The 26,483-nt window shown below is 36.7% G+C and overlaps 2 long non-coding RNA genes and 1 pseudogene across 5 annotated transcripts; 1 reads left to right on the top strand and 2 right to left on the bottom strand.

Annotated features, from left to right (window-relative positions):
- Positions 2,036–4,747, top strand: LOC107639223. 4 transcript variants are annotated; one of them, XR_002360971.1, is made up of 4 exons: positions 2,036–2,139; positions 2,304–2,675; positions 3,879–3,999; positions 4,559–4,747. It is a non-coding gene; the product is annotated as an uncharacterized LOC107639223 (long non-coding RNA). The 4 variants fall into 4 exon arrangements; XR_002360970.1 differs by having other exon boundaries at positions 3,810–3,999; XR_002360969.1 differs by having other exon boundaries at positions 3,750–3,999.
- Positions 9,923–11,132, bottom strand: LOC107636353 (annotated as a pseudogene).
- On the bottom strand, positions 11,139–11,613 carry LOC107637732. Its single transcript, XR_002360241.1, has 3 exons — positions 11,513–11,613; positions 11,340–11,427; positions 11,139–11,243 (listed from the first exon to the last, which is right to left on the bottom strand). It is a non-coding gene; the product is annotated as an uncharacterized LOC107637732 (long non-coding RNA).

The following is a 26,483-nucleotide window of genomic DNA, read 5'->3' as shown; positions in this document are numbered from 1 at the left end:
AAAATACAATATCTTTATTAGAATTTTAAAAATATCATGTGTTACATGAGTTTTGAATGTTGTTAAGAATTAGAATGGATCCTTCCCGGTTATTTTACGCGAATAAATTAAAAAGAAAACAGTTTGCATAATTATCCTTAATTTTTTTTTTGTTACATCCATGTCTTTATTTACTATATATAAATCGTGGTTTAAACTACGAAAATGAATGAACATAAATTGTGGTTATGAACAACAACTTATAAGTAAAACGACCAAAGAGTGAATTGTGATTCTGTTCCACGATTTTAGAAGAATATAAATCTTGGTTTTAAACCACGATTTTAGTAAAGAGTTATGCTACATATTACATATACAAATCTTTTTGGCTTACAAATCTTATAAATTGGGCCAAATTTAACAAAAATTATATTCACCCACTTGAGCGTGATAACACGCGCATCACTAACCGTTTCTAAAGCACGCTCTCACTCATCACCATTATGGAAGATGCTTCTTCTTCTTCGCGTTCCTCTTTCTTCTTCTTCTCCTTCTTCTTTGCGTTTCTCTTCCTTTTTCTTCGCGTGTTTCATCTTCATCGTTGTTTTTTTTATTACTGTTGTTGTTGCTTTATTTTTTTACTCTTCCTCTTTCTATTAATTTTGCAACATTAGGTATTTTTTTTCTTTGTTTGATTTTTTCTCCCAAGAAAAATTATAAGAAAACGAAATAAGAAGATGAGGAAGTAGAGGCGGTAGAAGATGAGGAGAAGGAAGAGGAAGAGTTTTGAATTATGCAAAACTTATCAGAATAAAAATACACCAAAAAATTCTTAAAATACACTCAAATATCTTCGTGTTACACCCAAATTTGCTGCAAATACAGAAAAATATTTTCTCTAATGGTGCATTTTCTTCTTCTTCTTTTTTTCCTTATTTCTTTCTTTCTTTTAGTTAAATAAATGTAAGTTCATCCTCTTCCAAGTAATTTTGCAGCATTATGTGTTTCTTCTTTTCTTTGTTTGATTTTTTTGTTTTTATTATTGTTAAGAGAGCAAAACAAGAAGAAACTTGAAAAGGTAAAATAAAAAGAAAAAGATTAAAAAAAGAAGAAGAAGAAGATGGTGATGATGATAAAAAAAATAGAAGCAGTAGAAGATAAGGAGGAGGAAGAGGAAGAGTTTTGAATTATGCAGAACTTATCAGAATAAAAATACACCCAAAATTCTTAAAAATACACCCAAATATCTTTGTGCTACACCCAAATTTGCTGCAAATACAGAAAAATATTTCCTCTAATGCTATATTTTTTCTTTTGAATTAAACCACACATCAGCTACTTGATTGGACTCCAAACAATAATCAATTTCATTTTAGTTCAATTGACAATCTGAACTTAAATTATTCATTATGTTCAACAAGGAAATAACTGATGATGGAGGAGAAAGAGATAAAGGAAGGAGGAGAAGAAATTCTAATAAAAAAAGAAGGAGAAAGAGGAGGAGGAGGAGGCGGTGTTGGTGACGATGATAACGAGAGAGAAAAATAACGAAGAAGAAGAAGAGGAGGAGGAAGAAGAAGAAGAGGCACGGAGAAAAACGTGAAAGCGCGTGAATATAAATGACTTGTATTGGGAAAACGCTTATATATAGAGATTAATTCTTTAGTAAATCTTAGTTTTAAACGTGCAAAGGTTACCTGGCAAAGGATTCGATGGTCCTAGAACGTTTGGACCATTAAATGTCCCATAACAAAACATATTTTTTAAGTTTTTTAATAACTGCTAAATAGTCATTTTCTAATTTTAATTACAAATTAATAAACTAGCCTTATTTTATGGTTCATCATATGCCTAAACTTAAAAGAGGAAAATCAAGTGTTGGTTTAGGATATACTTGCCAATGGACCAAGATTTTCAAATGGCTTGGAATTGACTTGAGTGAAGAGAAAAGAATCGTCTTGAGTAATGTAGCCAAGATTGATGACATCACTCTAAGATAGATGGGAAGAGATTCGGATACCTAAGAACCTTAGATCCAAGGACAATCACAAGACCCTGAGGGTGTGTGTGGTTGGGGGAATTATAGAACATTCCCAGGAATTTTAAGATGGGAATATGAAATTCCTATGTGTGGTTCAAAGTTAAAAAAAACATTCCAAGGTAACTTTTATTCCTTGGAATTAAATTACCACTCATTCAATTCCTATCTCCCCCCTGGTTATCTTTCATTCCAATGGGAATGGAATGTAAATAATGAAACAAAAAGACTAAATTACCCCTATTATTTAATACTATATTTCACTTCTTCTTCATTTTTTTTGAAGAACTAAACCCTAGCAGAGCAGTTTTTTCCCAAATCAGTGAGCTTTACCAACGCCACCGCCACCGGAGCCGGCACCGGCACCGGCACCGCCGTTACTCTAAACGGAAGATTCGTCTCCTTATCTTCTCCGATTCATGTTCGCACTGCTTTTCTCTGTGAATTTTCTTCGAATCTCATATTAAGGTTTGAGTTTTTTCCCAAATCAATGGAGGCTTCACCAACGCCACCGCCATCGGAGCTACACCGGCGCCACCGCCATCGGAGCTACACCGGTGCCACCGTTACCTTAAACGGAAGACTGGTTTCCTTCTCTTTTTCAAGTTCATGTTCGCATTGCTTATCTCTGCGAATTCTCTTTGAATCTCTCGTTAAGGTTTGGGTTCTTTTTATGCTTTCTACATCATATTACACTAATTTTCTGCAATAGACTGCTAATTTGATTAGTTATTTTTTATTTTGCTTGATTTCTTATACGCTCTTTGTGATTATGTTGCATGCAAACAACATGTTTGATGATTTGCCTCAATAAAGAGTTTAAGCTTTTGACATATTTTTACATGCTTAATTTGGCTTGAATCTGACAAAAACATATTTTTACATGCTTAATCTTGTCTTAATTTGGCTTCCCGTGCTGTGTACTTCATGAGCCATGTTACAATGCACTACTAAGCTTGCATTACTATTGCTCTGCTTTTTTATCCTGTTGTCTTGATGAATTTTACATACTAGTAACAATGTAAAGTTGTTTTGGTGGCAATCTAATTTTCAGCTACTGGATCTGTGGGATCTAGTTTTCCAATTTTAAAATGTATTTTGGTGTGTATGTTCTGGTATACTTATATGTTCTGGTAATATTTGTTACAGTTTTGTATGATAGTGTAAGTTTGTTCAATTATTCAATCTGCATGTTTACAGATTTTGGCATATAACAAGAAGCCCTTTAAGTTTTCCTCCGATGCTTCTTCAATTTATTTATTCTGTTTTACTTGTTTGTTGATATATTTTAGATTGTTTGAAAATTGAATTAGCCAACTTACTTAGTGGAACAAGGATCAGTTGTAATTGTATTTGTTGAGAACTGATATTTCCATATTGCTATTACTAAATTTGATATGTGATCACCGGTTCTTTTCTTTCTTATTAACAGCAACTCGGGAGTGGAATGACTCTTGTATAATTCCTATGTGCAGTTAATGTTTTGATTCAAGTGATTTGAATAAAGTCTTGAATTAGATTGAAGGATAACTAGGTGAACGAGCATTAGTGCATTACCATTAATGTGCATGTAAAATTCTCTAAACCACAATGAACTTTGATTTATTTTTTCTTGATTTGATAAATCTGAATGTTAGTTTATATATAAAAAATGAATTCGAAAAGAAAAAATGTAAATTTTGGTACTACAATCAATTTCAAGATAAGCGTTACCGTGAAGACCTTTGTGTAGTGCTTAAACTTCCTTGGACTCATATGCTACCTGCTGTTGATAACCATTGCCCCTGAAAAGCAAAATACCTTTCTCTTCAAGTATTATCCAAGCTAGGCCCAAACTTGAGCAGCAGTGTTGTTCTTGAAGTTTTAGATATGGGTCTGCATGATGAAGCTGAAAAAGTAAGAACTGAAGCTGTCATTTCTATGCTAGTGATGCTTTCCTGGTCTACTCTTGATATATCATCTCCTGTCATTCAAAAGATTGAGTAAGTAACTAAGTAAATGTTTTTGCATACATGATTTAGATAATGTGTTTGGTTAGGCTTGTTATTTGGTTAGTTTCATTGTAGTTGTTTGTTTAACGTGAAGGCTCTCATCGACGAGATGTTGATATTTGAATTGCAGGAGGTAATTGAAAGAACATGTTTGCTATTTTTTTTTCCTTTCCTCCAAACTGTTGCTTCCTTTTTCTAGGATGATTATGTCTGGAACAAGCATTTCTTTTTCCTTTTCTATCTTTCTCTCTTTTTTTTCCCATCATTTAAAATTCAAATGGCAAAATCTTGTTCTTTGAAGTGTGCTCCCCTTTTATACCTCTATTTTTCATCAAGATTGTTTGATTAGAGGTTTTCTGTTTCCAAGGTTTTTCCTGTTCCAATATTATGACAACTGCTCCTGTTCTTAAGCAGTTCTTTTGCCATTATGTATGTGTCAGTTAAATTTCCCATCACATTGATATATGCATGGAGGAAAGTTGTATCTCTTTTAACAAATGATGCACAGACAAATCTTCTGCTTGTTACATTTTCCCTATCTGTTATGCAGGTACATAAAGAGAGATAATGAGAAGGTAAAGAAATTGGTTCCCATAACACTTGGTCTGTTGTCATGCCTTTATGGATGAAGAGGAGCTACCTCTGGCATACATACAGATGAATGCCTTTATGGTGAAGTCATTGTTGTTTTCTCTAACCATTTTGGAGATCATTTTGGTGTCTGGTTTCTTCTGAGCATTTTGGTCATTAATATTTAATTAGCTTTATATTTAATTTTAGTCATTAATATTTTAATTTGAATGAGTAAGGGTAATTTTGACATATTACATAATATGACTAAGAAATTTAAACTCAACCAAACAAAAATTTAGTCATTTCTAGGATTATTACATAATATTCCAATGCATCAAGTTTTATAAACAAACATGGGAATCTTATATTCCAAGTAATTTCATTCCTAGGCATTATATTCTTAGGAATAATATTCTTGGGAATAAAATTTAATCTTTGAACCACACACACCCTGAGGTGCAAGCACAACCCCAGGAATCCCCACCACCACCGCCTCCTTCACCAACAATGCGAGATTTGATGGATGAATTGCGAAGCATGAGATTATACATTGAGGGACAATTTGCTGAGATGAGGCAGCGTCAAGACAGGCGAACTGAAGCTATCAATCGTCAAGGAGAAGCAATTGATCTTCTATACACTAATCTAGGCATCACAAACCCAAGGGGCCTCATCCCAAGGTCTGGACCATGAAGAAATGTGTCGAAGAATGAAAAAAATCTGTGTCAGGGTCTTGAAATTATTTCAGTTGTTCTTAAAATCAATTGATATGCATTCAATCAATTGAATTAGGAAAACAATCAATTAAAGAATGCTTGCAATAAGGAGTTTGTATGCATTCAATTGATTGTTTTGTTAGTGAAATCGATTGAAGTATCCTCAATTACTAATTCAATCGATTATTTTGTTAATGAAATCGATTGAAGTATCCTCAATTATTGTTTCAATCGATTGGTAAGTGCTTGAAGACGTGTAGTGCTATTCAACTAGTTTGTTCCTATTTTTATTTAATTGTTAGTGATTTACTTTGTTAAATTTTAAAATAAAAATCAAGATAAAATTCAATTTGTATTTGATTTTAACCAAAAGATAAGATAACATAAAAATTTTTCAAATTGTTCATTTAGTTTAAAAATTAAAAAAAAGATAGAATTAAAATTTGACTATCTTTATTAGGTGTATATATATGTACTCACTCCGACTAATTTTTTATACTTTGACAAATTATTTTAAATATTTGCCATTCAACCAAACTTACTCATACAATATTATTCAATTGATAACAATCATGGATATTCCTCCTAAAGAAGATTTAGTGCCCAATGATGCATGTAATATACAGAATATGTCACTGGCTACAGACTGTGATCTTATCACAATTGATCTAGTTGATCAAATTGGAACTATAGTTCCTAATGCTAAGGTAAGACATAATGGATTTCTAATTTTTAGTAGAATTTATTATGAGTAATTTAATTTTTTATGTTTTCTTTCTACAGGATGACCTAGTTATCAATGACGATGTTATTCAAAACAAGGATCTAAATAAAAGTGAAGAATTGTCTATTAAAGTGGAAGAGGTCCTCCTTAGCATGCAGGTAATTTAATTTGGCAAATAGTAATGCAATTTATATTATGTAATACATTTTATATATTATAAACATTTTTTTGCTATTAGTTGTGATTAGAGAAATCTTTGTCTTATTCCATTGACAATCTCATCAGAACAACCATCACTCTTTTTGTATTTTTACATTTATATAAAATTATTTTACCTAAAATGTTTGCAGTCAATGAGAGTTGCAAACATGGCTCGAGACAAAAAAATTGATAAAATCCTTGAATCTGCAAGCCGCATTGAGACAATGATGACACAACTGAATCTGAACAATGATTTCGAGACTCCGACCAAACTTTCTTCACAAAAGACACGTCCATTCCCAAATAGATTGAAGGCTAAGAGTTCGGATATTGATATTCATACTGTTATATCGGATGATGAAGATGATCTTATTGTGCTGGATAAGAGGTCTTTCACTCACAATGATGCGTTCAACATCGAAATCAATATGGACAAACCAGTATCCCCAACTGAAAGAGCTGCAACGAAAAAGAAAAATATATCAAAGGTATATGCATGTGTAGTAAAATTCATGCATCATATTTATTAGTATATTCCTAACATGATAATAAGTGTTTACTGACCTATTTTTTTTCTTAGGGTAAGACTATTATGGGGACACAGAAAAAATTATCATTCACTCTCCTTGGTGGAGTTAGAAAGCCAAAGATTGAGACCAAATCATTCAATAAATCCAAGGCGTTTTATGCACTGAGCTAACACACAAAAGACTATAGAAGACCTGTTTATTTCCTTTCCATTACCAACGTAATTACCTCTTAGGCACCAATCTTTAATTATCTAGTTTGTTATGAGTAATGCTAATTAACCATATAGTCTTCTACAATGAGTATTACTAATACTTTTGTGTTAAACCTTGTAGTCAATGAAGTGTAAATTTATGCCAACTCCAATCTTGCATCTTTTGGAAGATCAGATAAAGGCATGTGCATATGCATTTTCAGCCTCACTAGATCCATCGTAAGTTATTTTAATATTATCGGTGTTGTTGATCAATGAGGACCCATCTAATGTGTTTTGGTTTTTAATTGATACAGTGAAGAACTTGTGGTAACAGACACAATCAGAGCTACTAGATCAAACTTTGATCATTTCGTACCTAACAGACCCATTACTGATAAGGTACACAAATCATCTATTAATTTATTTACATTTGATTTTTTGCACAATCTAGTAATATATTTGGATTATGGTTCATATTCTTGAATTAGTGACATTGAGATGCACTGATAATCAATCTGATATAAGTTTCAAGACAACATGGCAACTTCCACCGAGATTTGTGGTATGTTCTATAACACCTAACAAGATAATTTTACTGATTATAAGTTATAAATATAATGCTGATAAAGAACCATGCTTTATCATGTACTAATAGTTATATGAATGTATCAATATTTTTAGGTGGATGTTTTCAGCAAAATACATTTAAAGCAAAAGATGCAACACTATATATACAAATTTATGTAATCTACTACTGATTTAAAATTTGTTAGATTTTTTTTGGATATTCTTTGTTAAATATAGTTTTTCCTTATCAACATACATAACTCACGGACAAATTTTATGGTCTAGATATATGTTCCTATTCAAGAGGGTGACCACTGGTATCTAATGGTAATCTCGGTTGATGATTGCACAATCTATCACTTGGACACCCATTTTAATGATGACAGAATTCACTATGGTGAACGTGTTATTAAGACACTAGTAAGGCCAAAAAAAATTTTATAAGCTTATTTGCTGATATTTTGTTTTTATTATTTAACTAGTTAATTAAAATCAGGCAAACGTACTGGAGCAAATCATCATGTCGAACTTTTACAAGGATGATGGCATTCAAGAGTATAATAAACAATCTCATGACTACAAAATTATAATTCCAGAAGATATACATCAATGTAGTTCAAGCTGGAACTCTGCAACTTGGGTAATGAAGTGGATGGATATGACTTTTGAGTTTAAACCAAAGGGTAACAATCACTACAAAAAATTTTGGTAAAACCGGCGGTTTTTTTTTGTGTTTATGGCAGTTTGAACCGCCATCACTACAAATAATTCTGGGTGCCATTCTGGTTATTACGGCAGGTTTTTGAAAACTGCCACAATTCCTTGGGTTAAAACGGCGATTTTTGAATAGGTTAAAACGGCAGTCGTTATTTCTAAGGTTAAAATGGCAGTTCTTGGATAGGTTAAAATGATAGTTTGAACCGCCATTATTACCCTGACAGAGTGGCGTTTTGGTTGGTTAAAACGGCAGTTCAAACCGCTGTTATTTTCAGGGTTAAAATGGCAATTTTTGGATAGGTTAAAACGGCGGTTTGAACCGCCATTATTACCCTGACAGAGTGGCATTTTGGTGGGTTAAAACGGCAATTTGAACTACCATTTTTACCTTGACAGTAGCATTTTGGTTGGTTAAAATGGTATTTTTGAACCGCCATTTTACCCTGACAGTGACATTTTTTATCGTTTTAAAAAATAATTTTTATTGTTATTTTTATCGTGTTAAATAAATAATTTTGTGATTAAAATTTCACAATAGCAAAAAATCATAATCCATAAATGAAATATTATATAACTCATAAACAAAATATTAATATAATATATAATTTTTTATTATTGAAAATCAAAAGTAATAACTCCTATACAAAATCTTGTCTTACTAAACTTACCAAAATACAAGCATTGCAATAAACACTAATAAGTCAAATCTACAATCCAGTTCCCTAAACTATGTTAATATCTAATAATGTATTTAAACCATCTAATAAGTGTTGTTTTTACTACTTAGAATATGAATATACAAGACAAGTAGCTTAGCTAAGTGATGATGAATAAGATTTGGATGCCAAAAGTTTCCTCCTTTTGTAATTAACTTTAAAACAAGCCTGTTTTAGTTTCTTGGTCTCTTGTGTGAGTTTCATCCCCGGAACTTGTTCCAACTTCATTATCCAAACTTATCTCTTACAAAGATTTGTGGAAACCTCTCCTGTCAGGGAATTTCTATCAAGCCGGCTGTTATAAATTGAAATTATTTATATGAAGCTGCAGTGGTGATAATTAATATAATGTTAAGGCCATATCATAAGGACTACTACAACATATGTTTCTTGTACGGAAGCCTTTGTGTAAATGAACAAAACAAAAACAATATAAGAAAACTTACCCTTACAGCCAAAGCTTTTATGACCTCTTTTGCTGCTTTGGACTTAGCAGCTTCCTCCTTTGCTACAAACCAACTCTTCTCAATTTTCTGTTGGCACTCTTGTATCTTATGATTTTTGAGTTCACACTGTTCTTCAAGTCTCTTTAACTATCAAAAGAACATGCATAAGAGAACACATTAAATGCATAGTTAGATGTTTTTTAAATACGCAAGTGAACAACATTGGTTAATTTGCTACTCAGATATATTAACTGTTTTTTGTCACAAATGCAGCATGTAGAACATTGAAACAAAAGTTACCTCAGCTCTCAGCCTCTGAACTTCTTCAATGAGCATCTTATCAAACTTTGTTGTATCTGACTCTGCACTAGAGAAGTTGAATGCTGCCACCGGAGATTCTATATTTGGTGAGGCAATAGTAGCTACTTTATTTTTCGACGAAGAAACATGGCCAGCCAAATTTTCTTTACAATTGATTCTAAATTGTGCAGGGCATGAAACTTTCCCCCATTGGGGCATCCCACCTAACATAGAAGAAGAACTATCTTCTAAATGCTGATGTCTCTCTTGTTGGTTTTTCCAGTCCTTTCTACCACTGGGCATGCTTTTCTTATAACATGATTGGCCGAGCGTCAAGAGAGGACCCTGTGCCATAGTTGTCTCTCCTCTATCTTCAGTCAGATCAGGAAGTCTGTGTAGCTGCAGGGAGTTACAATTTCTAGACTTCAAAGCCATTGCTGAATGTGTACTTCCTTGCCTTCTATCATAGCGCTAATCACAAACTCGAAAGGCATTGCTCTTACTCGGGGCTAGAGAAGCATTTATAACCTTTTTACTACTACAAGCGCGGCAGAAATAAAGGCCACAATCATAACAGTTATGCTTCTTCCTTGTGAATCCAAACGACAGCCTACACCCACTACAAGCTGACTGGTCATTGACAGAAATCGGTCTGTGCAAACAGATTGCAGCCGTGAAACTTGATCCACAAATTATTGTTTCTACTTGCCTGTCTCTTAGAGCCTCAACAAAAGAAGACGTGTACCTGTCTTCGGTATCACCGAGTCCAAGTTGACCATTTTCACCTTTGCCGCATGTATAGACACTCCCGACCGAAGTCAAAATAGCAACATGATATGAACTAGCCGAAATCACTTTAACCTGTCTTCTGGCGTGAGGATTTCTGAGCTGTCCATATCTCACGCTTCCCATTGCAAATACCTTCCCTATATTAGTAAGTGCTACAGTCAACGAATTGCGAAACACAAGTCGGCACAAGCTTATTTCCATTATCTGCATGACCAAGCCTCCCTTCATCTGCATCTCCCCAAGTAAACAGCTTGCCCGTAGGAGTATTATACCGAAAGTGATTAACCATGACTTCCATAATTGCAGCTGTATGCCATGAACCACAAGCAACAGACCTCACCTTTAGACCGCTAAGAGACTCAACATGTTTCAGTCGAGAACAGCTCTGAAGATTGCCATGGCCAAGAACTCCGAAGGTACCATCTCCATATGTAAATAATTTCCACAGCTAGAGACAATGGCAGTGTGCCATTCTCCACAAGCAATGGTTGAAATGCTAATACCATCTAGAGGACCTGAAAGTTTATGTGGTATCCATTGATTTTTTATCCAGCCTTTATTAACCAAATCCGAACAACAAACATCATTCCCCCATGCATATACTTCACCAGAATCTGTCAAAGCACATGTATGATACTCACCACAGGCTCTTCCTAAGCACTTGTGCAAGGTAACGCCTCTATATTTGGAAATTCCTCTTGGAAACCCAGTGCTTTGTCGCTGAAGCACGTGCACAAATTCTTCCTTTGTCAAATTCGTCATCTATTTATTATTTTACACAACACACCACCGTAATGTATCAAACTTGGAGAATAGAGATGCAAATCAAATGAATGAATTAATTAATTGATGAATCACCTGCTTCAAGTCTTCTTCGTAGTCTTCTATGTTGAAGTTAATGTCAGCCTCCACTCCGTGGAACTTAATTGCTGCTCTATCATAAGCACTGTCCAAAGCAGAAAAATGAATTAATACAAAAATAAAGAAAGGTGAGGAGAGAGAAATATATATATGCTGGCTCACTCACTCACCGAGCAGCTGCATGTGCGGTGTCAAATCCACCTGCACAAATTTTATCCAGACAAAAGAGAACCAATTACTTCAGCCAGCATATTCATTGCAAGCATAGATGCGATAAAACAATATCTTTGTGTATGCATCAGTTTATTGCCAGAAAATTTAGAGGAATTTGAAAGTTAAATAGAATGGAAAGTGGAAGCTAGTAAACTACTTGTCATGGAACAACAAACCTGAATATGGTCATCAGGAAGTAAGACTTTCTGTGCATTTAGACATCTGCAGGTTGAAATATAACATGATTCCAGATATAGCGAAAGTTAAATCCAAGGATATAACAAATTAATAATATTGGAATAACCTTTCAAAAGGTTCTTTTGAATCTTTTAAATTGCAAAATGCTTGCAGGGTCAGAGCTAAAGATTCAGCTGCAACAGCTGGACAACAAAATATGTTTAAATGATTCCAATTTCTAAGAAGCAAAATAACAAACACATAGAGTGCATTATTACTAAATGTTTTTCTTCTCCCTGTAATAGTTAATATCTTCTTCTGGTGGTCGATCATCTCTCTCTCTCTCTCTCTCTCTCTCTCTCTCTCTCTCTCTCTGTGTGTGTGTGTGTGTGTGTGTGTGTGTGTCTTCGGCAACCCAAAGCAGCACGTGAACAAACTTCGATGGAGGATGCAGACGTGCACTCTTAGATGGATAATAATGAAAATTCTCGTGTTAATTGTTCACTACCCTGCAATCTTTGTTCTCTTATCTTTTCTGAAAATCCATTCATTTTAGATGGAAGGAGTGGTTAGAAGGATAGAATTTCTTGAAAAACAAAAGGATTTCCTTGGTCTGAAAGTATACAGCTAACCTTTATGTTGGAATTCTTCTCTTTCAGATATTTTTCTGCACCAGTGATGGTACCACCAGTACCTATCCCGCATACAAGCATGTCGACTTTTCCTAAACCAAGATATAAATAAGTACAAACTGAATGCCTAAACCAAAAAACCCAAAGAGTTTGTAAACAAACTGAATGCATATGACAAGAAATTGTAAGGCAAAATTAATTAAAATATTAGAAGAGGTAGCATGTAATCATACACAAAAACCAGAAGATTAATGCACTGAAAATTGGATGCAAAATTTTGTTCCTACTAGTTCCTAAAAATAAGATAGGAATAACTATGCTTCATTAATTGCTTTTCTTTTATCTACTTTTTGCTTTTGTGAGGATCACTTGTCCCCCAAACCTCATGTCATTCTTCTGAGCTTTATTATATTCTTTTTATCAAAGTTAAACAGCAAAACTTTGTCAAAAACTTTTAAAGAACAGAGAGCAAGCTAGAAGGTAGCATTAAACACAGGGTTTGAATAATCTTTTCTGTTTCACCTATAAAAGAATAAATTTATTTAGGAAGTCAACTATGTAATTCTACAAAAATATTAAAATATTATTGATAAACCACTATTTTATGGTTTATATTGTGTTTAATTGTGTGGTTTTATCATGATCCTTACCCACTTATTCATTAATTTAGCATGCATTTAGATTTCCTTCCTGAATTTATTACATGTTTGAAAACTGCTTCCTAGAGACTTTAATTATGTATTTTTAATTATCCTGTATTCCATTCGATGCCGTGATCTGTTTGTTGAGTGTTTCAGAATTTACAGGGCATGAATGAGTTGGAGATTGGAAAGGAAGCTAGCAAAAATGGAAGGAACACAAGAATTTGAGGAGATAACCAGCGAGAAATGACGCGGTCGCATGGCTCACGCGACCGCGTGAAGGAGAGCAAATCGCAGTGATGCGGCCGCATGGCTCACGCGGCCGCGTGGATTGGAAAAGTTCAAGTGACGCGGTAGCGTGAACGACGCGAACGCGTGGCATGGAAAAGCGCGAATGACGCGTCCGCATGAGCGACGCGATCGCGTGACATGCGCGATCTGCATAATTTGCATAATCGTTGGGGGCAATTTTGGGCCACATTTTGACCCAGTTTTTGGCCCAGAACAGCAGACTAGAGCTAGAGAACATGCAGAAACAAGGGAGACAATTCATTCTAGACAGTTTTGGGGAGTTTTAGATCTAGTCTTTACTCCTCTCCTAGGTTTTTCTCTTTAGTTTTTAGGATTTAATTTTCAATTGGTCTTAGCATTGGAACATTGAGAAGAGTTATTGCCTCATCAAGACTTTGTCATTCTAGTTCATTCTCTTAACTTGGTTTTAGTCTTCCATGTTCTTTGCTTTGTTCAATTTTGTCATTTGAATACTTTTAAGATTATTTAATACGAAGGTTATTTTTTATTTTTAATTAATCATTTTAAATTCTCTATTTATTATGTCTTCCTTTAATTCCTATTCTGATATTATGAATTTTACATTTGCAATGAGTGAGTAATCCCCTAACTTGATGGGGAGTTGATTGAAAGGAACTCTTGAGTTGGAAGGATTGAAAGAGAAATTGTAATTGGGTAAACTGTTGGATTGCTCTCTAGTCACTAATACCAACTCATTTTTATTAATTGAATTGCAACTTGTGAACAGACATAGCATTCCAATTTGTTTGACTTTTCCTTATTCAGTAAAGGATAATTAAACAAACCAATCTTTAATTATCAATTGCTCTGAGAGAATTCCAACAACATTAGAGATTCTAACTAATCAACTCCCAGTCAAGGTTTTTATGGACATTATTCTATTTTATCAACTTTAAATTTCTAATTTACTCAAATCACTTCTTTGAAAACCTCTGGTTAATAAAATAGCACACTTTCTGCAACTCGTTGGGAGACGACTTGGGATTCATACTCCCAGTATTTTGAATTTCAATTTTCTGTGACACATTTTAAATTGATAGGCAGATTTTCGGTGAGTTAAGACTATACTTACAACGTAACCATTTTAATAATTTTTAATTCACCAACTTCTGTGCTACATCAATTTTTGGCGCCGTTGCCGGGGAGTTGCAATAGAGTGCTAAAGTTATTAATTAGAATTTATTTATTTGCATTTTATTTTATTTTGCTACTATGAGTTGCAGGTTTCTTCCGTCAAATGACGCGTTCACTTCCTGATCCGCGCTTGCTAATATTCGATCCTGAAATTGAAAGGACTATTTCACGAATAAGGCGAGAACAGCGTCGGTTAGTCCGCTCTGAGGGCGGATCTGAAAGTGAACTTGAGGAAGAAACCAGCCCCCGTTCTACTGATTCGGTTGTTTTACGTGCAGAAAACATGGCAGCTAGGAGAGTTACCATTCAGGAGGAAGGAGCTCCTGATTTTACGATGCAACCGTTTCAAGTGCATCATCCAGCAGTAGCTACTGATTTTGAAATAAAGACCGCACTGCTGATTTTGATGCCCAAGTTTCATGGCTTACCTGCTCAAGAGCCTATCAAGCACTTGAGAGATTTCCAGGCAGCCTGTTCTACTGTCAGGCGTGATGGTGCTGATGAGACTTCAATTCTGCTGAAAGCTTTTCCATTTTCTCTTGAGGGAAAAGTAAGAGAGTGGTACTACACTCAACCTCTAGCAAATGTATCCAACTGGGATACACTCAGAAAGGAGTTTTTGGAGAAATTCTTTCCATCTGAAGTTACCGATAAACTAAGGAAAGACATTTTCACAATTGTTCAGGACGACAATGAGACTCTCATTGAATATTGGGAGCGCTTCAATAATCTTCTGGAAGCATGCCCCCACCACATGATTGACAAGATATTGTTACTTAGCTATGTCACACAGGGCATGAGGCCCCAAGATAAGACCACATTGGAAAGTGCTAGCAATGGGTCTATGAAGAAGTACAAGACTACTGATGAAGCATGGCAATTGATTAGTGATTTAGCTGAATCTACTAGGAACCACAGGCAAAGACAAGGCCGTTCAAAAGCCGTTGCAGAAGTATCCTCTAACAGAGAAACTGCGGCTCTAGCTCAGAGTATATGTGAGATGACCAACTTGCTGAAGCAGATGCAATTGAATCAACAACAAGCTCAGCAAGCTCAACCTCCTCCACCACAGCAAAACCAACAACTAGTCCCATAGAGAGTTTGCGGAATCTGTGCTGATTATAGCCATTATACTGATGAATGCCCGCAGCTCCAACAAGAAGATAACATGGTAGCATCCACTCATAACTTCTATGACCGCCCCAACCAAGGGTACAATCAAAGTGGAAATAATAACCATGGATGGCAGGACAATTCTAACCAGAATTGGAGGGACAACAATAACAGAGGAGGCAGAGATAATCAGGGAAATCAGAGGTGGAATAATAACAACAACAGGCAGCAGAATCAACCTTACAGAGCACCTCATCTGAGGCAAAACCAAGGACCACATAATAATCAATAGCAGACCTCTCAATTCACCCATTCTTCTTTATCTCATAATGAAGAGTTATTACAATCTTTTGAGCGAAGACAACAGACCATGGAAAGTAACATCATGAATAGTATTAATGCCAGCCTGAATGGTCTCACCTCTACTTTGCAAGCTCTTATGTCACAGATTGGATCAACGCAAAATTTCAGTAACCAACCCTCAAGTTCCACTGGAATCCCCTCTCAACCATTACCCAATCCAAAGGGAGGCATTAATGCCATCACCCTGAGGTCCGGAACCACACTGCAAGAGAGAAATCAGGAGGAACCAAGCTCACTAGAACACGCCTCAGATGAAGAGGTGGTAGAGATAGAAGATGTTGAAGAGGAAGAGGACATACAGGACATAACTGAAGAAGAAATAGCTCAACCACAGGAGGAAGCACAAAAGGGCGAAAACACTACTCCTATTCCATTTCCACAACTTGCAAGGAAGCCCAGGAAGCAGCTGGAACCCGATCCTAAAATGGTAGAAATATTCAAAAAGGTTGAGGTAACTGTTCCCCTTTTTGATGTTATTCAACAGGTACCTAAATATGCAAAGTTTCTAAAAGATTTATGTATCCATAAAGACAAAATTAATGAATTAGAAACTATTCCTTTAGGTAGTTCCATATCTGCTTTAATGGGAGGATTACCTGAAAAATGTAGTGATCTAGGTCCTTGTATAGTTAGCTGTACTATTGGTGGTGTAGTAATTTATGATTGCATGTGTGATTTAGGAGCACGTGTTAGTATAATGCATTTGTCTATATATGATATTTTGAGGCTCCCTCCCTTAAAAAGGTCGGCAGCTCGTTTTGTGTTAGCAGATAAAAGCATTATTACAATGGCTGGCGTTGCTGAAGATGTTTTGGTGAACATTAAAGGGCTTACATTTCCCACTGATTTTTATATCTTGGAGATGCCCCATAATGATTCAGATAAACCATCATCAATCCTACTTGGAAGACCATTCCTGAAGACATCAAAATTCAAATTGGATGCTTTTTCAGGAACATATTCATTTGAAATAGATGGCCGCATTGTAATTTTCAATTTGAATGAAATCATTAATAACCCTCCAGAAGATCATTCTATCTTCCAGTGTGATGTCATAGATGAAACTGTAGCTGAAGTCCACAAGGAAGAGTTTGAAGAGAGGCACACTGGACAAGGCCCAAGTGTGGGGACCCTCTTAACTGACAATGAGGGCACTTCGCCATTTTCACAAGCTCCAGATAATCCAAAGCCTGCCCATGATCAGAAGCTAGAGTTGAAACCCCTTCCACCACATCTCAAATACGCTTATCTTGAAGATGAGCAGAAGTTTCCAGTTATTATTGCAAGGGAACTGACTTCTCAACAAGAAGAGCAGTTACTTGATGTGCTGAGGAAGCATAAGAAAGCAATTGGGTGGAGTTTGGCAGACATAGTAGGCATCAACCCTCAAGTATGTGAGCACAGAATATTTTTAGAAGAGGGAGCAAGACCTGTCCGTCAACCCCAAAGAAGATTGAATCCCACCATCTTGGAAGTTGTCAAAAAGGAAGTGACCAGACTATTGGAAGCAGGTATCATATATCCCATTTCAGACAGTGAATGGGTAAGCCCAGTACAAGTGGTGCCCAAGAAGTCTGGAGTCACTACAGTGAAGAATGAGCATGGAGAGCTCATAGCAACTAGAGTTCAGAATGCTTGGAGAGTCTGCATTGATTACAGGTGTCTCAACCAAGCTACCCGTAAGGATCACTACCCACTTCCATTCATTGACCAAATGCTGGATCGCCTGTCAGGTAAATCTCATTATTGTTTTTTAGATGGTTACACAGGTTATTTCCAGATTCATATAGCTCCTGAGGATCAGGAAAAGACTACTTTTACATGTCCTTTTGGGACTTATGCTTACAAGAGAATGCCCTTTGGCTTGTGCAATGCACCAGCTACTTTTCAGAGGTGCATGATGAGTCTTTTCTCTGATCTTATTGAGGACTGTATGGAGGTTTTTATGGACGATTTTAGCGTTTACGGTGATTCTTTTAACCTTTTCTTAGATGAATTATCTAGAGTATTAGACAGATGTGTTAATACAAACCTTGTATTAAATTTTAAAAAATGCCACTTTATGGTAAAACAAGGGATTGTATTAGGACATGTGGTGTCTAATACTGGCATTTCTGTGGATCCAGCAAAGGTGAATGTTATTTCTAGTTTACCTTACCCCTCCTCTGTGAGGGAAGTCCGTTCGTTCCTTGGCCATGCAGGTTTTTACAGGAGATTTATTAAAGACTTTAGTAAGGCAACACTTCCCTTATCCAGATTACTGCAGAAGGATATTGAGTTCGAGTTCAGTGAGGATTGTAAAGAAGCGTTTGATAAACTGAAGACCGCTTTGACTCAAGCTCCAATTGTGAGAGGACCAGACTGGAGCCAGCCGTTTGAAATCATGTGCGATGCTTTCAACCATGCAGTAGGAGCAGCGCTGGCTCAGCGTGAAGGTAAGGATCCTTTCGTAGCTTATGCGTCTAAGACTCTAGACACTGCGGAGTCCAATTATACTACTATTGAGAAAGAACTTCTTGCTATTGTTTTCGCTCTGGATAAATTCCGAGCCTATTTACTTGGTACTAAAGTAGTAGTGTATTCGGACCATGCGGCTCTAAAGTATCTATTAGCTAAAAAGGAGTCCAAACCAAGACTTATATGTTGGATACTGCTATTACAAGAATTTGATTTAGAAATTAAGGATAGGAGTGGTAACCAGAATTTAGTGACAGACCACTTGAGTCGCCTTGAGCACATTAAGGATGATTCTACTCCTATAGATGATAATTTTCCTTTTGATAATCTGCAAGCAGTATCTGAGGTTATCCCTTGGTATGCACCTGTTGCTAATTATTTAGTTAGCCGCACATTTCCTCCCAATTTTTCTAAACATCAAAGAGACAAGCTGAAAAGCGAGTCTAAATATTATATATGGGATGACCCATATTTATGGAGATGTGGCACTGACCAAGTAATTAGACGTTGTGTGCCTCAATCAGAATTCCAGTCCATTTTAGAGGCCTGTCACTCATCTGAGAGTGGAGGACATTTTGGCCCTCAAAGAACAGCTAGAAAGATCTTAGACTGTGGATTCTGGTGGCCTACTCTTTTTAAGGACGCTGCTGAGTTTTGTAAATCTTGTCTCTCATGTCAGAAATTTGGTAATATATCCAGGAGGGATGAGATGCCTCAACAAATTATGCTTTTCTGTGAAATTTTTTATGTTTGGGGCATTTACTTCATGGGTCCATTTCCAAATTCTAATGGATATTTTTATATATTGTTAGCTGTAGATTATGTTTCCAAATGGGTGGAAGCAATTCCTACCCGTACTGATGATGCTAACACTGTTGTTTCCTTTGTGAGAAACCATATTATATGTCGCTTCGGATCACCACGAGCAATCGTGAGCGATCAAGGCACCCATTTTTGTAACAGGAGACTAACAGGATTAATGAAGAAGCATGGGATAATTCATAAAGTTGCAACAGCTTACCATCCCCAAACTAATGGGCAAGCCGAGGTGTCAAATAGAGAGATAAAGCGTATCTTACAAAAGATAGTAAAGCCTCATAGAAAAGACTGGAGCACCAGGCTACAAGATGCACTGTGGGCATATAGAACAGCATACAAGACACCCATTGGGATGAGTCCTTTCTGCTTAGTTTATGAAAAAGCTTGTCATCTCCCAGTTGAAGTAGAGCATAGAGCCTTTTGGGCAGTTAAGGAGTGCAACATGGGAATGGAGAAAGTCGGAGCTGAAAGGAAGTTGCAACTGTAGGAACTGGAGAACCTTCGCCTAGAAGCTTATGAGAACTCAAGAATGTACAAGGAGAAGATGAAGGTTGTACATGATCAGCACATCAAAAAGAAAGAGTTCCAACCTGGGGATTTAGTCCTCCTTTACAAATCTCGACTAAGGCTCATGCCAGGTAAGTTGAGATCCAGATGGGAAGGTCCATATAGAGTAGAGAAGGCTGAACCATATGGAGTTTATCACCTACACCATCCTTTAAGCTCTGAACTTATCAAGGTTAATGGACAACGCCTAAAGCTATACCATGGCGAGAAGATGCAGCGAAACAAGGAGCTTGAGATCTTCCTTTTGGAAGATCCCCACGTAGCAGAAGATTGAGCTAGTGGAGCGTCCAACTTACGGACGTTAAACCAAAGTGCTAGGTGGGAGACAACCCACCATGGTATGATTGTTCTTTTCTTTATTTTTAGTTTTTTCCTATTCAATAACTCTTTTCTTTCTTAGTACTTTCGTGCATTTACATTTACATGTTTTTATTTCTTTCATCAAAAAAAAAAAATGCCACGCGACGCGATCGCATTAGCGACGCGTCCGCGTCGCAAGGGGAGTGAAGAAAAATAAAAGTGAACAGAGAGTCACGCTGGAGCGTGGCTGGAGGCGTGCCAATGGCACAAATCGACCCACGCAACCGCGTCGCTGACGCGTCCGCGTCGCATGGGAATCATGGCCTCCCACGCGACCGCGTGCCCCACGCGGCTACGTGCCCTGAGTTTTCGACGTAAAAGGGTGCACAATGAAATATTGTGCGAGAGTGGTGCTGGATTGGTGCTCGAAGCACAATCCTTATCGCGCGACTGCGTCACCCACGCGGCTGCACCCTCCAATTTCTGAAGCACACTCACGTGATCGCGTGACCCACGCGATCGCGTCACCCCAATTTTGGCAAATAAATTACTTCAAACAGAGAGTTGTGCTGGCGCGAGGCTGCACTCGTGCCAGAAGCCTAACACGAGTCACGCGACCGCGTGACCAACACGATCGCGTCACCATACTTGAAGTGTATCCACACGAACGCGTGCCCCACGCGGCCGCGTCGCTTGCGCCGCACAACTCAACCTAAAGTGCCAACATATCTTATCTTTTTCCTCTCCAATCCTAATTTTTCTTTTCCCTCTTTATTTCTTCCTTCTCCCTTCTTCCTTCTATCTCACCTATCTCTCTCTCTCTCACCTCCATTAATAAGGTTCTATTTCCTACTTCCCTCTTTCCTTTTCTATCATTCTTATTATTCTCTATGTTATTTTCTTTTTCTTTTCTTCTTCTTTTCATTATTTTTATTTTCTTTTATATTATTTTTCTTTCTTTTCTTTTTTACATGGTGTTCAAAATTTATTTAAGTCATTATTCCTCATTATACGCTTGTAGATTGTTGTAAATTATTTGGCAATTATATATTATTTTCTTTAAAGATTGCTTGCATGTTTACTCTAATACTTTCTATACCTTATTCACCATGCATGCCATGTGTTTGTGAAAAAGCCCATATAGCATTATGCACTTTTATACATTGCTTTACTCTACCATTCAATGCTTGCTTTTCACAAATTCTCTTTACTATTGTATTAATTGAATTTAATTGTCAATACAAACATGATAGTTTGTTACGAAGGGCAACATTTTCAAATTGGACATTGAATGTTAGATCTATGCTACTCATGCCTTTGCCTGCATACCAATAAACCTCTCGCATTCCATTGTCCCACATGCACTTGCTACATTTCCATTGATGAGCTTTTCACATGTAATCTGGACCATGTGCTAACGCCATTCATCTTTATTGTGCATTAATTATCACTTACACTATCCCTTCCTTGCTCTATCTCTTTCAATTTAATTTACTTTCTCTGTCCCTTTTTCAGGATGGCCACCAAGAAAGAAAAGGAGAAAACAACTACTAAACCTCCAGCAAGAAGAGGAACTAAAAGAGCAATAGTGGCAGAGCCTTCTTCAACCGCCGTCAAGCCCTCAACAAAAAGAGTTAAGAGGATAATAAAGGTTGATGAAAAGGAGAAAGCCTTTCCAGCAAAGGACACTGCGCGATTTTCCAATCGCTACTGTGAGCAGATGTTCCCTATCCTGGCAGAAAGGAACTATAACAATGAATACCTCCTTATCCTCCCGTCCAATATTGCTACCTTTGTTGAGCCGTAAATTGAACGAAGACAATGGGGTTTCCTACGGAGACAGCCAAGGCAGGTCAATCTTTCTTGGGTAGTTGAGTTCTACTCTAACCTCTACATGCCAACTCTGCAGTCTGTCTATATCCGTCAAAAGCAAGTCCCCATTACAGAAGAGGCCATTCAACAAGCTCTGGATCTTCCCGCTATTCCAGAAGGATTGGACACTTTTCAAGAAGCCGCACTTAAGCGCCAGACATACCAATTTGACTGGGAAGCTGTTCTCAGAATTATCGCATTACCTGGCAGCCGTTGGATCTACGGATACCACCGTACCCGCCCTAAGAGAATCTTGGCTTCAGCACTTACCTTGGAGGCTCGCGTATGGGCACAGATCATGTCCCATTATGTCCTTCTGAGCACTCACGAGTCCTCCTTCACTGTGGACATGGCTGTTCTACTATGGTGCATCCTTACAGACCAACCTCTGAATCTCTCAAGACATATCCGGAATGCTATGGGACACGTACAAATTGCGGGCAATTTACCTTTTCCCGCCTTGGTCTCAGATCTTGTCTCAGCAGCCGGAGTATCCTACAGAGCTGGGGACACCAAAGCCGTGCTTCCACGGGATGATCAGTATGTCCCTAACGGGAAATACCTTAGACTTCCAGCAGCCACTACAAGCCTTCCTACTGTCCCAGTTGAAGATAATCCTTCTTCAACACCACAAGCACCTACAATAGATTAACTGCTCCAGCAAATAATAAAAAGATTGGATCAGCAAGAACAGAAAGTGAAGTTAAGAGAGCGACGTAATGAGCGCCGATTCAAACACCTCAAGGAGCTGCTCAAGGGACACTTCAAGGACTCAGATACCCCGGACTCCACTTCTTTTACCAGAACAGGGAGCCATGATGGTCCTGACTGTGGAGATACTGCTACTAGCCCACCCCTGTTCCTGACAGATGGCACCGAGGACGGTGCAAAGCCTTAAGTGTGGGGAGGTCGGTCAGTACCTGACTTCTGGAGGTAATCTCTTTTCCCTAGCACCATTAAATTAGGATATTTTAGTTAGATTTTTCTTTCTTTTATAAAATAGGATAAATTGCATAGTAATAGGTTAGTTGCATGCATGATCTACTTGATTAAAAAGACAATAAGTTTTTCCTAATATTCTATCTTTGGAACAAAATTTTACTAATTTTTCAAAATTTTTATGATAAATTTTCTTGAATTGTATTTGGAACATGATGTTTGAGCTAAAGAACACACAACATGTGAAAGATTTGAGCCTTTATGTATGGTTACATTATTTAACCATAATTATTTTATTCTTGTGTGTTTACTTCTCTATGATTGTAATCTATATTTTGTTTTATCTTATATGTCCAATATTTATTATATTTACATGCTTGCACATGATTGAGGCCATTATTTGTTTAAACTCACTTATCCAAATTAAGCCTACCCTTTTCAATTACCTTTGTAAACCACTTTGAGCTCTTAAATCCCATTTGTTCTATATTTTACCACATTAGTAACCTTAAGCCGAAAAACAATTGTATATCCCAAATTGAATCTTTGGTTAGCTTAAGATAGAATTGTGTGTGCTAATTAAGTATGGGAAATTGTGGGAACAAAAGTTGTTAAGGGAATATGTCATGAGAATTTAATGGAAATTTGGATACCTGCTCATGTGAAACTATAAGAATTAAAAATCTATGTGCATTGATAAGCTGAATTTATTTTAATGTAAAAAAAAAAAGTAAATAAGGGGACAAAAATTACCGCAATGTTAAATTCAGAATTCAAGGATCAATGCACATATGATAGAATCAAAATACAAAGTTGATACATGAGTATGGATTGAAAAAGGGAATTCTGGGTAGCTAGGTATGAACCTTAAGATTACATTAAAAATATATAGGTTGGGTTGAAGCTTGGGTTAATTAAAGATTCAATTTATCAGCTCACTTAACCATATGTATACCCTTACCTGTACCTTGGCCCCATTACAACCTTGAAAAGACCTCATGATGTTTGCATTGGTATATTAACTGTTGTTGATTGGTTAGGAGAAAAACAAAAGTTAGAAAGCATGATTAGAGAAGGATAGAGTGACTACCCTATACACTAGAGATTAGAGCGTACATACATTATCAGTGAGGGTTCAATGCTTGAATTTTCATGTTCCCTGCTTTCATGAGCTATCTTCTTGCACTTTTATCTGTTTTCTGGTATAATGATATAATTAGTGGAATTTGATCTGTAATTGTTTTGAAGAGCTTATTTACTTTTAATCAGGTGGGCAAAAATCATATAGTTGCATTTATTTATATATATATATATATAGGATTGCATTGCATTTCATGAGTTTCTACATGTTCATACTTATTTACTTTATCTCCTTCAATTAAGCATGAGGACATGCTAATGTTTAAGTGTGGGGAGGTTGATAAACCACTATTTTATGGTTTATATTGTGTTTAATTGTGTGATTTTATCATGATCCTTATCCACTTATTCATTAATTTAGCATGCATTTAGATTTCCTTCCTGAATTTATTACATGTTTGAAAACTGCTTCCTAGAGACTTTAATTATGTATTTTTAATTATCCTATATTCCATTCGATGCCGTGATCTATTTGTTGAGTGTTTCAGAATTTACAGGGCATGAATGAGTTGGAGATTGGAAAGGAAGCTAGCAAAAATGGAAGGAACACAAGAATTTGAGGAGATAACCAGCGAGAAGTGACGCGGTCGCATGGCTCATGCGACCGCTCGAAGGAGAGCAAATCGCAGTGATGCGGCCGCATGGCTCACGCGGCCGCGCGGATTGGAAAAGTTCAAGTGACGCGGTAGCGTGAACGACGCGAACGCGTGGCATGGAAAAGCACAAATGACGCGTCTGCATGAGCGACGCGATCGCGTGACATGCGTGATCTGCATAATTTGCAGAATCGTTGGGGGCAATTTCGGGCCACATTTTGACCCAGTTTTCGGCCCAGAACAGCAGACTAGAGCCAGAGAACATGCAGAAACAAGGGAGACAATTCATTCTAGACAGTTTTGGGGAGTTTTAGATCTAGTCTTTACTCCTCTCCTAGGTTTTTCTCTTTAGTTTTTAGGATTTAATTTTCAATTGGTCTTAGCATTGGAACATTGAGAAGAGTTATTGCCTCATCAAGACTTCGTCATTCTAGTTCGTTCTCTTAACTTGGTTTTAGTCTTCCATGTTCTTTGCTTTGTTCAATTTTGTCATTTGAATACTTTTAAGATTATTTAATACAAAGGTTATTTTTTATTTTTAATTAATCATTTTAAATTCTCTATTTATTATGTCTTCCTTTAATTCCTATTCTGATATTATGAATTTCACATTTGCAATGAGTGAGTAATCCCCTAACTTGATGGGGAGTTGATTGAAAGGAACTCTTGAGTTGGAAGGATTGAAAGAGAAATTGTAATTGGGTAAACTGTTGGATTGCTCTCTAGTCACTAATACCAACTCATTTTTATTAATTGAATTGCAACTTGTGAACAGACGTAGCATTCCAATTTGTTTGACTTTCCCTTATTCAGTAAAGGATAATTAAACAAACCAATCTTTAATTATCAATTGCTCTGAGAGAATTCCAACAACATTAGAGATTCTAACTAATCAACTCCCAGTCAAGATTTTTATTTACATTATTCAATTTTATCAACTTTAAATTTCCAGTTTACTCAAATCACTTCTTTGAAAACCTCTGGTTAATAAAATAGCACACTTTCTGCAACTCGTTGGGAGACGACTTGGGATTCATACTCCCAGTATTTTGAATTTCAATTTTCTGTGACACATTTTAAATTGATAGGCAGATTTTCGATGAGTTAAGACTATACTTACAACGTAACCATTTTAATAATTTTTAATTCACCAACTTCTGTGCTACATCAATTTTTGGCGCCGTTGCCGGGGAGTTGCAATAGAGTGCTAAAGTTATTAATTAGAATTTATTTATTTGCATTTTATTTTATTTTGCTACTATGAGTTGCAGGTTTCTTCCGTCAAATGACGCGTTCACTTCCTGATCCGCGCTTGCTAATATTCGATCCTGAAATTGAAAGGACTATTTCACGAATAAGGCGAGAACAGCGTCGGTTAGTCCGCTCTGAGGGCGGATCTGAAAGTGAACTTGAGGAAGAAACCAGCCCCCGTTCTACTGATTCGGTTGTTTTACGTGCAGAAAACATGGCAGCTAGGAGAGTTACCATTCAGGAGGAAGGAGCTCCTGATTTTACGATGCAACCGTTTCAAGTGCATCATCCAGCAGTAGCTACTGATTTTGAAATAAAGACCGCACTGCTGATTTTGATGCCCAAGTTTCATGGCTTACCTGCTCAAGAGCCTATCAAGCACTTGAGAGATTTCCAGGCAGCCTGTTCTACTGTCAGGCGTGATGGTGCTGATGAGACTTCAATTCTGCTGAAAGCTTTTCCATTTTCTCTTGAGGGAAAAGTAAGAGAGTGGTACTACACTCAACCTCTAGCAAATGTATCCAACTGGGATATGCTCAGAAAAGAGTTTTTGGAGAAATTCTTTCCATCTGAAGTTACTGATAAACTGAGGAAAGACATTTCCACGATTGTTCA

Source organism: Arachis ipaensis, chromosome B04 (assembly GCF_000816755.2).
Source record: "Arachis ipaensis cultivar K30076 chromosome B04, Araip1.1, whole genome shotgun sequence".
Lineage (NCBI taxonomy): Eukaryota > Viridiplantae > Streptophyta > Magnoliopsida > Fabales > Fabaceae > Arachis > Arachis ipaensis.
The sequence above is the reverse complement of the archived record's forward strand: the minus strand, read 5'-3'. Positions and strand labels throughout refer to the sequence as shown.